Source organism: Schistocerca piceifrons, chromosome 4 (assembly GCF_021461385.2).
Source record: "Schistocerca piceifrons isolate TAMUIC-IGC-003096 chromosome 4, iqSchPice1.1, whole genome shotgun sequence".
NCBI lineage: Eukaryota > Metazoa > Arthropoda > Insecta > Orthoptera > Acrididae > Schistocerca > Schistocerca piceifrons.
This window is the reverse complement of record NC_060141.1, coordinates 625,303,028-625,315,387: the sequence shown is the minus strand read 5'-3', so window position 1 is coordinate 625,315,387 and position 12,360 is coordinate 625,303,028.

Sequence of the window (12,360 nt, the reverse complement as noted above, 5' to 3'; positions counted from 1 at the left end):
GTAACTGAACGATACAATTAAAACAGTTTCATAAATTATCAAATATCTCATAAATGACTATATCACACACAATACTTCCATCAAATGTTTGTACTTCATATCGTAACTTCTGCATTGCATTGCGTTTACTGTCTCTCTCTCTCTCTCTCTCTCTCTCTCTCTCTCTCTCTCTCTCACATACACACACACACACAGCTTGACGCATCTCATCGATTAAAAGAAATGTATTCGCTTACACATTTACCGACAAAAGTTGTTACTAAAATGTCAAATACACATATGTAGATTTCGGCTAAAACGTTTACTCTGTATGGCGCTATTTTTTTTGTCCGTTAAGATCTCCACATCTTTGGGTAAGTGTTCAACGATTTTAAGACGTGATATTTCTCTCTTCACCTGTAATACTAAGGAAGGTTCTGGTTGAGCTTTTACATTTTGTATGTATGGCCATCCTCCGTGTGAGCTAACCCGTTCAAGCTACCACCGTCGCTGGATCCATACTTGGATGTCGATGTATCAGTTCGAGCTGTGGCACAGCACTGAGGGGTCTCTGGTAATTCTATGTTGCACGACAACGTCGAAAATGTGGCGTCGTGTTCATCGTTCTGGGACTCTGTGGCGAAAGCTGCTGTGGCAATTCGTTTTGCGATAGATTTAGTTTAGCAGCTTCAGCCTACACAAAGCATGACTTCGGAACTCTCTTTGATCAACTCGTAAAGACGCTGCTACAGTGCAGTTCCTCTCGATATCCTAGCACTGATCGAACGTCTACCCACAGATTCAGTTCATACAAAGCCCTTTGCCGCCGAGCATCATATTTGGCCCTTGTGTACTTTGTGGCCGCAGGAACCGTGTCTCAGTTCTCGTATTTAAAACGACGGGCGGAAGTGCTATAGCTTCAGTCTGTCACCTCACTCGGAATATGTCCGAAAGGTATAGGACGAAAAACCTTACCTTCGGAAATGGAGTTTCTGCTAGTGCCCCCACAAACTCTAACGGATCAGTCAATACACCGCGAAAATATGAATATGTAATTCACCTTTACAGTTATTTGATCTTTGAAAACGAACATAAAGAGGGGGTAAATTTATTTTAAGTTTGCAGCACTACGGGTAGCTCACGGAAGAATACGTACAAGAGCCTCTGTACGGGATACCAAACACACTACCCACTATCTAGTGACGTTACTCTTTACGTCATCTCAAGCATCGTTTCGGATCGACTAAAGAGTTGAGTGGCATGGGAAGAGCTGTTCGAATAGTTGAAAGGTTTATACATATTACGAAAGACGGCAGTTCTTTTCGGAATATTTGCCACTTTCAGCGTCTTCGGTCTCCCGAACATGTGCATGGAAATCGGAGATCGTAGTAGGAGTAAACGACACACACACACACATACACACACACACTCACTCACACACACACATACACACACACAGATAGAGAGAGAGAGAGAGAGAGAGAGAGAGAGAGAGAGTTAAATCACACGAAGAGTGTTATTTTCTGCAATCACCAGCCGAGTAATTACTGTAAAGTTCCCACTTTGTTCAACGATATCTACGTTCCGGTACCTAGAGCGAATTATCAGTCATGTGTTCAGAAGCTTAATTATTATCCATCACCTAACAGTTTCAGTTAGAATTACGTTATAAGAAAATCAATTAGTACGTTTCGTAATTTAAGTATTGTTTTTCTGAATTAGTTTTCATTTTTTGATGGCAATGCAAAATAAAATCATAATATCTCATATTAGTACCAAATCTTACTGTATCACTAAAGGAATTTTATTTTCATTTCACATTAAAGAAAGAGAGAGAGAGAGAGAGAGAGAGAGAGAGAGAGAAAGCAAACTGTTGTACACATAGTTCCGCGTAGTCAGTGCGTACACAACTTTCCCACTAGAGCGCGCCCCCCTAAGCACAACAACGCAGTCGCAGCGCTCGTCCGTCCCCGCTCTACGAGATGGCGCTGCCTTAATGACGGACCAAATTCTGCTTCCGCCGATCCGCGTATTAATATGTAACGCAGCCAATGAGATTGCTGCTAACGTAGAACATTTTCTCCTCGCGGATCACACTCGCGCAGTGATACATGAACGCGCGAGGTATTATAACGAGTGTACAGTCCTCCGATTAGTTAGTCTGCATTAGTCTATAGTCAAGTTTCAGTCTGCTCCTAATAAGATTATCATATTCCTGTACATTGCCATGAAGATTAATGTATAGACACTCTGTCAAGTATCAGAGATATGTGAGAATAAGATTAACGTACCTAGACCAAAGGAACTTCAAATTATCAGTTGTAAACAGCATCCAGAATCAAGTTACGTAATATCTATGCTTTTATTATTTTAATAAATGTGTGTGAAAATTAATCAAGTTCTGTTTACAGTTGGTCACCGTCAATCTGCTACTCTAATCGTGCAAGTGGCATTTCTATCGTCTGACCTAACGGCAGAAGATAATCACGCCACAATAAGACCTCGAGACATATTGCTGACACTCGCCTACTTCGTTAGAGCGACAAGTCAAATAATCTGATGGTGTGTGTACCGAAGGTCTTACAGTACGCACACCACACAAACAATGGGCGGTCGTTGGCGGACCTGCTGAACAGAGAGCGAATATTGCTTGAGAAGCTCCCTGGTGCGACTAAGAATAGAGGATCACTTTGAAATTTGATAAAGCGACGGCACGTTTGGAGAAAGGTAACACGAAGAGGGTTCTTATTTTCTGCAAGCACCAGCCGAGTAATTACTGTAAAGTTCCCACTTTGTTCAACGATATCTACGTTCCGGTACCTAGAGCGAATTATCAGTCATGTGTTCAAAAGCTTAATTATTATTCGTCACCTATCGCTTTCAGTTAGAATTACGTTATAAGAAAAGAAATGAGTACGTTTTGTAAATTTAAGTATTGTTTTTATGAATTAGGTTTCATTGTTTATGGTAATGCAAAATAAAATCATATAGTCACTGGTTAGTACCACACCTTACCTTAGTTTCATTTGACAATAAAATATCATTTTTATTCACTTGCGAAATGTTTCACTATAGCTTCTCATCACAGTTTTAATGCAGATCGTAACACTGCTGCACTGTCACACCTCCCACTATCCTCTGCGCAGTTAGGTGCATTGTTTGGAAAGGTAGTAAAATTCTCATTTTGCTAAGCAGCTTGAAATAAATACTAACAAGGGAACCTTCCCATCGCATCCCCCTCAGATTTAGTTATAAGTTGGCACAGTGGATAGGCCTTGAAAAACTGAACACGGATCAATTGAGAAAACAGGAAGAAGTTGTGTGGAACTATGAAAAAAATAAGCAAAATATGCAAACTGAGTAGTCCATGCGAAGATAAACAACATCAAGGAGAGTGTGAGCGCAGCAGCGCCGTGGTTAGCGTGAGTAGCTGCGGAACGAGAGGTCCTTGGTTCAAGTCTTCCTCGAGTGAGAAATTTACTTTCTTTATTTTCGCAAAGTTAAGATCTGCCTGTTCGTTCATTGACGTCTCTGTTCCCTGTAATAAGTTTAGTGTCTGTGTTTCCAATGGGAACCGGAAACATTTGAAGGCGAGGTCATAGGTCAACCGATTCCTCCACAAGAAAACACGTCTGATATATTCTATAGGACACTGGTGACTGCATGTGCATCACATGACAGGAATATGTTGTCGACCTACCTAACTTGTACACTTGGTGAATGGGTAAAAAGATTCTTCTACCGTACCCGATTTAGGTTTTCGTGTGGATGTGATAATAACTCCCAAAAAAGTGATGAAAACACAAGAGTTTGTCACATAAACTGCAACAAATGAATGCAACAGTTTCACAGTCGCACAGTTTTCCCTGTGCTCTGTCAAAACACATGTTTTGTTTCGATGTTTGTTTAGGTGTAGCGTGCCCACACTACGGCGCAGTTACCTCGCACCGGACGGAAGGACGGACAGATAATAACTGTCTGAAAATAAAAAATTAAACTTTTCACGCGAAGGAAGACTTGAACCAAGGACCTCTTGTTCCACAGCTGCTCACGCTAACCACGGAACCACGGCGCTCCTGCGCCTACAGGCTCCTTGATTTTGCCTATCTTCGCATGGATTTCTCAGTTTGTATATTTTGCTTATTTTTTTCACAGTTCCACACAACTTCTTCCTGTTTTCTCGATTGATCTGTGGTCAGTTTTTCAAGGCCTATCCACTGTGCCAAGTTATAACTAAATCTGAGGGGGGTGCGATGGGGAGGTTCCCTTGTAAGACAGTTGACCACCCAGTGATTTAATTCAGGACTGTACAGTTCAGCAAAAAAATGGTTCTAATGGCTCTGAGCACTATGGGACTCAACTGCTGTGGTCATAAGTCCCCTAGAACTTAGAACTACTTAAACCTAACTAACCTAAGGACATCACACACATCCATGCCCGAGGCAGGATTCGAACCTGCGACCGTAGCGGTCGTGCGGTTCCAGACTGTAGCGCCTTTAACCGCTCCGCCACTCCGGCCGGCCTACAGTTCAGCACTTCTTATTCTTACAGGTAAGCAACACAGATCATAGCTGAGTTATGCATTGCTGGTAAGAGAGAATTGAAGGTCCTAAATGAACTTCACGAGAAGGCATTAAGAAGTGCGTTCATTTGCATATAATTCAGCAGATGGCTTTCTCTGTTCCAATGAGCGACAATTAAGCCAGTGTGTTGTGACTGTTAAGGAAGATATTCTGTGTATTATTGATACCTATTCTTTGTAATGAGTTTCATTTACGAATAGTCTGATTCAGTTTCGAGTAACTGTGAATCTAATTTACAAAATTATTAAATGACTGTGCGTATTCAAAAACTAGTTACGAACTAGATTATTCTGGATCAGAATACATGACATGCTATATTCTTGTAGGAACATAGAAAATAAAAGTTCATACTACTGCTAAAGTGTACAAGCGATACAGTAACATTCTTGATTAAGAGGTTCTGTCACAGACAATTCCCAAGCACCAACTTTCAGCGCTTACTTGTGTGAGTTCCTAAGGGACCGAACTGATGAGGTCATCGGCCCCTAGACTTACACACTACTTAAACCACATTATGCTAAGAACACACACACACACATACACTCACACACACCCATACCTGAGGGAGAACTGGAACCTCCGGCGGGAGAGGCCGCGCAGTCCGTGACATGGCGCCTCTAACAGCCCGGCCACATCTCGCGGCTCAACTCTTAATTTTCATAGTACACCCCTTTCTTTTTAACTCCATACGCTTAACCATTGTGCTAGCTGGACTTCTGGTAGCATTTTGCAACTCCTGAGAGATACATGATAACAAAATAATCCCCCCATCTCCTTTCATAATGGCGATTCCGTCTAGTGGACATTTACGCATTACAGTCGGGTGTTAGAATACAGTGGATTAGATAGTGGTTTCTCATTATTATAGGGTTCGATGTTAGGGCGTGTTCTTCTTCAAAGAAAAGTTGCCTTACAATATGACGGTAATAGAAGTATGTGGAGGAAAATAAGTTGAAATCATCCGAAATGCACAAGTTGGGGAGCCCGCATCCTTCAGATATAGGCTTCCAGTTCAGCTTGCTCCTTGTACCTGCTGGAAATTCCACTTTGCAACGCCTCAAACCTTCGTAGATTTTCACCACATTACAAGATGCCTTCGTTCCCCACAACATTTTCTTATCTCTCTATAGCGTTGACCATTCACGGTTTTTCGTTTTAGGATTTCCCCGATTCCATCTTAAACACGATATACGGATGTACGGAATTTTGTGTCCTGTCCTCGAGCAGTACAGTTTCCCAAGTACAGGTAGAATACAAACGAAGCAGCACGAAAACACACCTACAATTTCGCTTGGAGATCAGCGGTTGCAGCTCAGTTTCGTACAATTCATTCAATTTAAACTGGTTGAGCTCTTGAAGATCTGTGTTGATTATGGGTTATTAATAGAAAACGGAACCCATCACAAATACTCTGATGACGATAATGATGATAAGGTTTAGTGGGTGTACGACAGCTAGGTCTTTAGAACCCAACAAATACTCTTAACGATGTTAATTTTACGTGAGTGATCTGTTTCCATCTTTTATGCACGTCTTTAGAGAGCCCACTTAGTTTATCACAGTATGAGATTCGTCAGCACCTTGTCGTCTGCTTGTGTAATTTGTTTTAGTTAGCGACGTTTTGTCTCCATTTGGCCAGGCGTCTATGGAAAGCACAAGGTATGCAGACTGGCCCACTTAAACATACTAAAAAAGACTTTCACTGGCATGACTGTAAGACCGGTGCGGATAAAAGTAAATACTATGAGTCACTCCAGAACACAAGCAAATATAACTTACGTTTTTTCACAAAAACAATGGCGTTAGTTGCACCACAATACGTCAATTACATCCGAAAAGGTTATGAAGCGAAGTATACGCTTAAAATAAACGAAACGAGCCGCTGTTGCACATCACCAGATGGAAGAGTGACCGCAACATGTCAATGTTTCTGGCAGGGAGTACTGTTCTTACTTTCGGTTCTCTTGACAACACGTAAAGTAAGATTATATACGTCAACCACACCGCAACTATGGGCAACCTGTGGTTCACGCTTGCATCTCGAGATGTGCATAACGACGCGTTTCGTATATTTCAAGCTTCAGCTTCTCTTTGCAACTTCTCTGGAAGTCACTTGACGTATTTTGATGCAACAACGCCATTCGTTTTCCGATTTTTCATGTTATTGATTACGTAAAAAATACTACGAAGTTTCTATTAAAAAAACCATAGCTTTGTGTTGAAACTTATATTTGCTTACGTTTTAGAATGTCTCATAGTGTTTATTTTAATGGGCCTCTGTCTTACATTCATACAGGTGAAAGTCTTTTTCAGTGCCTATGTCTGTTCCGAAGATATTTCCGCTGAAACGTTTAAGTGGGCCACCCTGTGTAAGTGTAAACACTCCATACAACAACCAGCTCTGGAACACGAACATTTCCCAGTATTCTTCCTGCAATGTCGGTGTGCCACAGATGTTAGACGTACGCGCTGTTCACACTTAAATACCTAGCAGTTCTTCACAGAAATGTATAAAGACAAAATCAAGACGAAACACAGTTCACTAGAACAAACTATAGAAGCAGATGACGTTTTGCTAATGATTTTACTAAAACAAATGAGGAGACGGAAATTCAGACGTGTCAGGAGAGTCAAAAACCAATGTCTCTCTTTTTGCACATAACTTATTATCACTCAAACATTCAGAGGGTATTCTGACACCACACAATTATATTGCCCATCTCCTCATGCATTACCTTATGAGACGGATTAGAAAACTACGAACGTATTAGCTACCATACCAAGAAACTGACTGGTGCTAATTTTTTCAGAACTTATTTGAGGCTATAAGTCTTTTCAGAGTCATTAAATCCTTTGATGACGTCTGAAGCTCTGGATGACGACACGTACGGTAGGGAATTACGAATTTGACCACGGCATAAAGCCCATAAAACAAACATCACAACCAAGAAAGTTTTTCTTTCAATTGTCATTAACACTGCGGTGCTACGTTTTATTTGTGACAATAAAAGTGCAGAAATACCGTACTTAACAAAAAGAATTTCTCATATACTTTATCGTTTTTTACAAGGTAATAATACACTTCTCTTTCTTCCATAATGCCATTCTTGGGATCAGACGTTGTAAAAGTTACTGTGCTTTTCAGTTAGAAATGGCGACATCATCAGCAGGTCTTTCTGTTTTGAAATTCATGGTTGGTCATTCATATGAAGTACGGTATGATATACATCAGACACGGTCGTGACTAGTTTGGTTACATTTCAATTCCTGCTTTCTTTTGTTTGACAGTAACGATTTTAACAGCTATTTGGGATTGATGAAGATGATATAGTATAATCACATTGCGTTCAGATATCTTACGCTTCTGTATTGACAACAATGCTTCAGCAGTGTCTTTGAAATAAAACAAGTCAGTTGTATGCATTGAGACTGTGTCTCCACAGTGTTGTGAATGTCTTGGCAAACAAAGAGCCTTGATTATCTTTGTTCGTTTCTCTATCATCGCAAAATTTTTCTTCCATTACACAGATGTTTCACTGATGCAGAAGAAAACGCCTATGCACCCTGCTCAGCACATGAACTGTGCATTAATTAACTGGAGGAGACTAACGAATGACGCTTGGGCCTCCAAAGCAAAGCGCTGATCGGCGGAAAGACCATGCCCTTTCTACACTGAAGTACCAAATAAACTGGTACAGGCATGCGTATTCAAATGCAGAGCTATGTAAACAGGCGGAATATGGCTCCGCGGTCAACAACACCTATATAAGACAACGAGTGTCTGTCGCAGTTTTAGATCGGTTTCTTTTGCTATAATGGTAGGATATCAAGATTTGAGTGAGTTTGAACGTGTTGTTATAGTCGGCGCTCGAGCGATGGGACACAAAATCTCCGAAGTAGTGATGAAGTGGGGATTTTCCCGTACAAACATTTCACGAGTGTACCGTGAATATCAGGGATTCGGTAAAACATCTAATCTTTGACATCGCAGCGGCCGGAAAAATATCCTGCACGAACGGTACCGACGACGACTGAAGAGAATCGTTCACTGTGACAGAAGTCCAATCCTTCGGCAAATTGCTGTAGATTTCAATGCTGGCCCATGAACAAGTGCCAGCGTGCGAACAATTCAACGAACACCATCGAGATGGGCTTTCGGAGCCGATTGCCCACTCGTGTACCCATGATGACTGCACGACAGACAGCTTTACGCTTCGCCTGGGCCCGTCAACACCGACATTGGACTGTTGATAACTGGAAACATGTTGCCTGGTTGCACGAATCCCGTTTCAAATTGTATCGAGAGGATGGACGTGTATGAGTATGGATGCAACCTCATGACTCTACGGACCCTGCATGTCAGCAGTGGACTGTGTCAAGCTGGTGGAGACTCTCTAATGGTGCGGGGCGTGTACAGTTGGAGTTATGTGGTACCCCTGATAGGTCTAGATACGATTCTGACAGGTGATGCGAACGTAAGCGTCCTGTCTGATCACCTGCATCCAATCATGTACAATGTGGATTCCGATGGACTTGGGAAATTACAGCAGCACAATGCGGCACCCCACATGTCCACAATTGCTACAGAGTGCTCCAGGAACACACTTCTGAGTTTAAAGACTTCCGATTTCCACCAAAATCCCAAATTTTTCAATATGTACACATCAAAAAAGTTTTGCATCACCTCGGTTCCGAGAGTTCCGGAACCGGTACAGAAAACTGGAATATAAATCAACATAATCATTTCCACCCTTTTTATTACTGAAGAAAACCACACATTTCATGCTGTATCACCATACAGCGAGACCTTCAGATGTGATGGTCCTGACTGCTGTACACATCGGTACTTCTAATGCCCAGTAGCATTGATGCATGCCTGTGTTCGTCGTGGCACAACATCCACAAGTTTATCAAGGCACTGTTGGTCCAGATTGTCCCATTCCTTAACGGCGATTCGGCGTAGATCCGTCAGAGTGGTTGGTCGTCCATAAATAGATCCGTCAGAGTGGTTGGTCGTCCATAAACAGTCCTTTTCAAACCATCCCAGGCATGTTGGATGTGGTGAATATCTGGCCACTCCAGTCGGGAGATAGTATTTTAAAGGAAGTCATTCACAAGATGTGCACGATGGAGGCGCGAATTGTCGTCCACGAAGACGAATGCGTCGCAAATATGCTGCCGATATAGCTGCACTATCGTTTGCATGATGGCATTCACGTATCGTTACCTGACCGGTTTGCTTCCAAACACGTCTCCGAAGATTGTCTGGTTGAAGGTATATGCGGCACTCTTCGGTGAAGAGAACGTGATGTCAGTCCTAAGCGGTCCATTCGGCATGTTGTTGGGTCCATCTGTACCGTGCTGCATGGACTCGTGGTTGCAAAGATAGACCTCGACATAGACGTCGGGAGTGAAGTTGCTCATCAGCATATTGTGCACAGTTTGAGTGTTAACACGACGTCCTATGGCTGCACGAAAAGCATTATCCAACATGGTGGCCTTGCTCTCAGGGTTCCTCCGAGCCATAATCCCTAGGCAGCGGTCATCCACTGCAATAGTAGCCCTTGGGCGGCCTGAGCGAGGCACGTCATTGACAGTTCCTGTTTCTCTGCGTGTCCTCCAAATCCGAACCACAACGCTTTGGTTCACTCCGAGACGCCTGGGCACTTCCCTTGTTGAGGTCCCTTCCTGGCACAAAGTAACAATGCGGAAGCGATCGAGCCGCGTTATTGACAGTCTAGACATGGTTGAACTACAGACAACACGAGCCGTGTACCTCCTTCCTGGTGGAATGACTGGAAGTGATCGGCTGGCGGACCCCCTACGTGTAATAGACGCTGCTCATGCATTGTTGTTTGCATATTTGGGCGGGATAGGGACATCTCTGACCAGTGAAAGGGAATGTGTCTGTGAATTAGTATTCACAATCAACGGCTATCTTCAGGATCTCTGTGAAATGGAGTGAAGCAAAACTTTTTTTATGTGTGTAGTTCAATTATTGTCACCTTTTTATTTCATGTAACGTGTCAGTACATGAAATTACAACATAAAAATAATAACAGATAAAAGTAAAATGTTCATGAACCAAAAAAACTCCAGCCATGAGTTTAAGTAAACGCAATGAACAATGTAACATAAGAATCAGCTAAAGTTTTCAAGGAACTCCTCAACAGAATAGAAGGAGTGACACATTAGGAAACCCTTCAGTTTAGATTTGAAAGCGCTGGGATTACTACTAAGGTTTTTGAATTCGATTGGTGGCTTAGTGAAAAGGATTAAGCAGTGTACTTCACACCTTTCTGGACAAGAGTTAAGGAAGTCCGATCCAAATGCAGGTTGGATTTCTGTTTATTCTTGGTAATAAGCTGATATTATTTACAAGGAACGACAGTAAAGAATAAATATAATGAAAGTCCAATATCAAGATACCCAGACCAGTGAACAATGGTTGACAAGGGGTTTGAGAATTTACACCACTTATTGCCGGAACCGCCAGTTTTTGAGGCAAAAATATCCTTCTAGAATTGGAAAAGTTACCCCGAAATATAATACCATACGACATACGCGAATGAGAATAAGCAAAGTAGACTAATTTGCCTGTCCAACGATCACCTGCCTCAGATACCGTTCGAATACTAAAAATGGCAGCACTCAGTCTTTGAACAAGATCCTGAATGTGGGCTTTCCACAACAGATTACTTTCTATCTGAACAACTAGAAATTACAGATGTTCAGTTTCACTAATCATACGCCCATTCTGTGAAACTAAAACGTCGGGTTTTGTTGAATTTTGTGTTAGAAACTATAAAAACTGAGTCTTGCTGTGATTTAGTGTTGGTTTATTTTCTACAAGCCATGAACTTATGTCATGAACTGCACTATTTGAGACTGACCCAGTGTTGCACACATCATCATTTACTACCAAGCTAGTGTCATCAGTAAACAGAAATATTTTAGAATTACTCGTAATACTAGAGGGAATATCATTTATATAAATAAGAAACAGAAGTGGCCAAGCGGTTCTAGGCGCTTCAGTTAGGAACCGCGCGACCGCTACGGTCGCAGGTTCGAATCATGTCTCGGGTTTGGATGTGTGTGATGTCCTTAGGTTAGTTAGGTTTAACTAGTTCTAAGTTCTAGGGTCTTATGACCTCAGATGTTAAGTCCCATAGTGCTCAGAGCCATTTGAACCATTTGAAGAAACAGAAGTGGTCCCAACACTGATCCCTGGGGCACCCTCCATTTCACTGTACCCCACTGAGACCCAACATCACAGCCATTCTCAACACTGTGAATAATGACCTTGTGCTGTCTGTTGCTAAAGTAAGAGGTGAACCAACTGTGAGCTATCGCCATATAATGGTCTGACAACACAATCAAACGCATTAGTTAAATCAACAAATATGCCTAGCGTTCGAAACCATTTTTTAACCCATCCAGAGTCTCACTGAGAAAAGAAAATATAGCCTTTTCAGTTGTTAAACGACTTGTTAAGCCGAATTGTATATCTGATAGAAACTTATGTGATTACACAACGATCAATTATGCTTACATACACAGCCTTTTCAACAACTTTAGCGAGCACTAATGTCATAGAAATAGGTCTAAAATTGTCTAAACTATCCCTCTCAACCTTTTCATAAAGCGGCTTTACTACTGAGTATTTATTCGTTCAGGAAACCGACCATTCCTATAGGAAAAATTAAAAGTGTCGGTAAATACAGGGCTAACATTTACAGCACAGAACTTTAATAATCTGATAGGCATTTCATCATACTCATGAGAGTCCTTAGTCTTC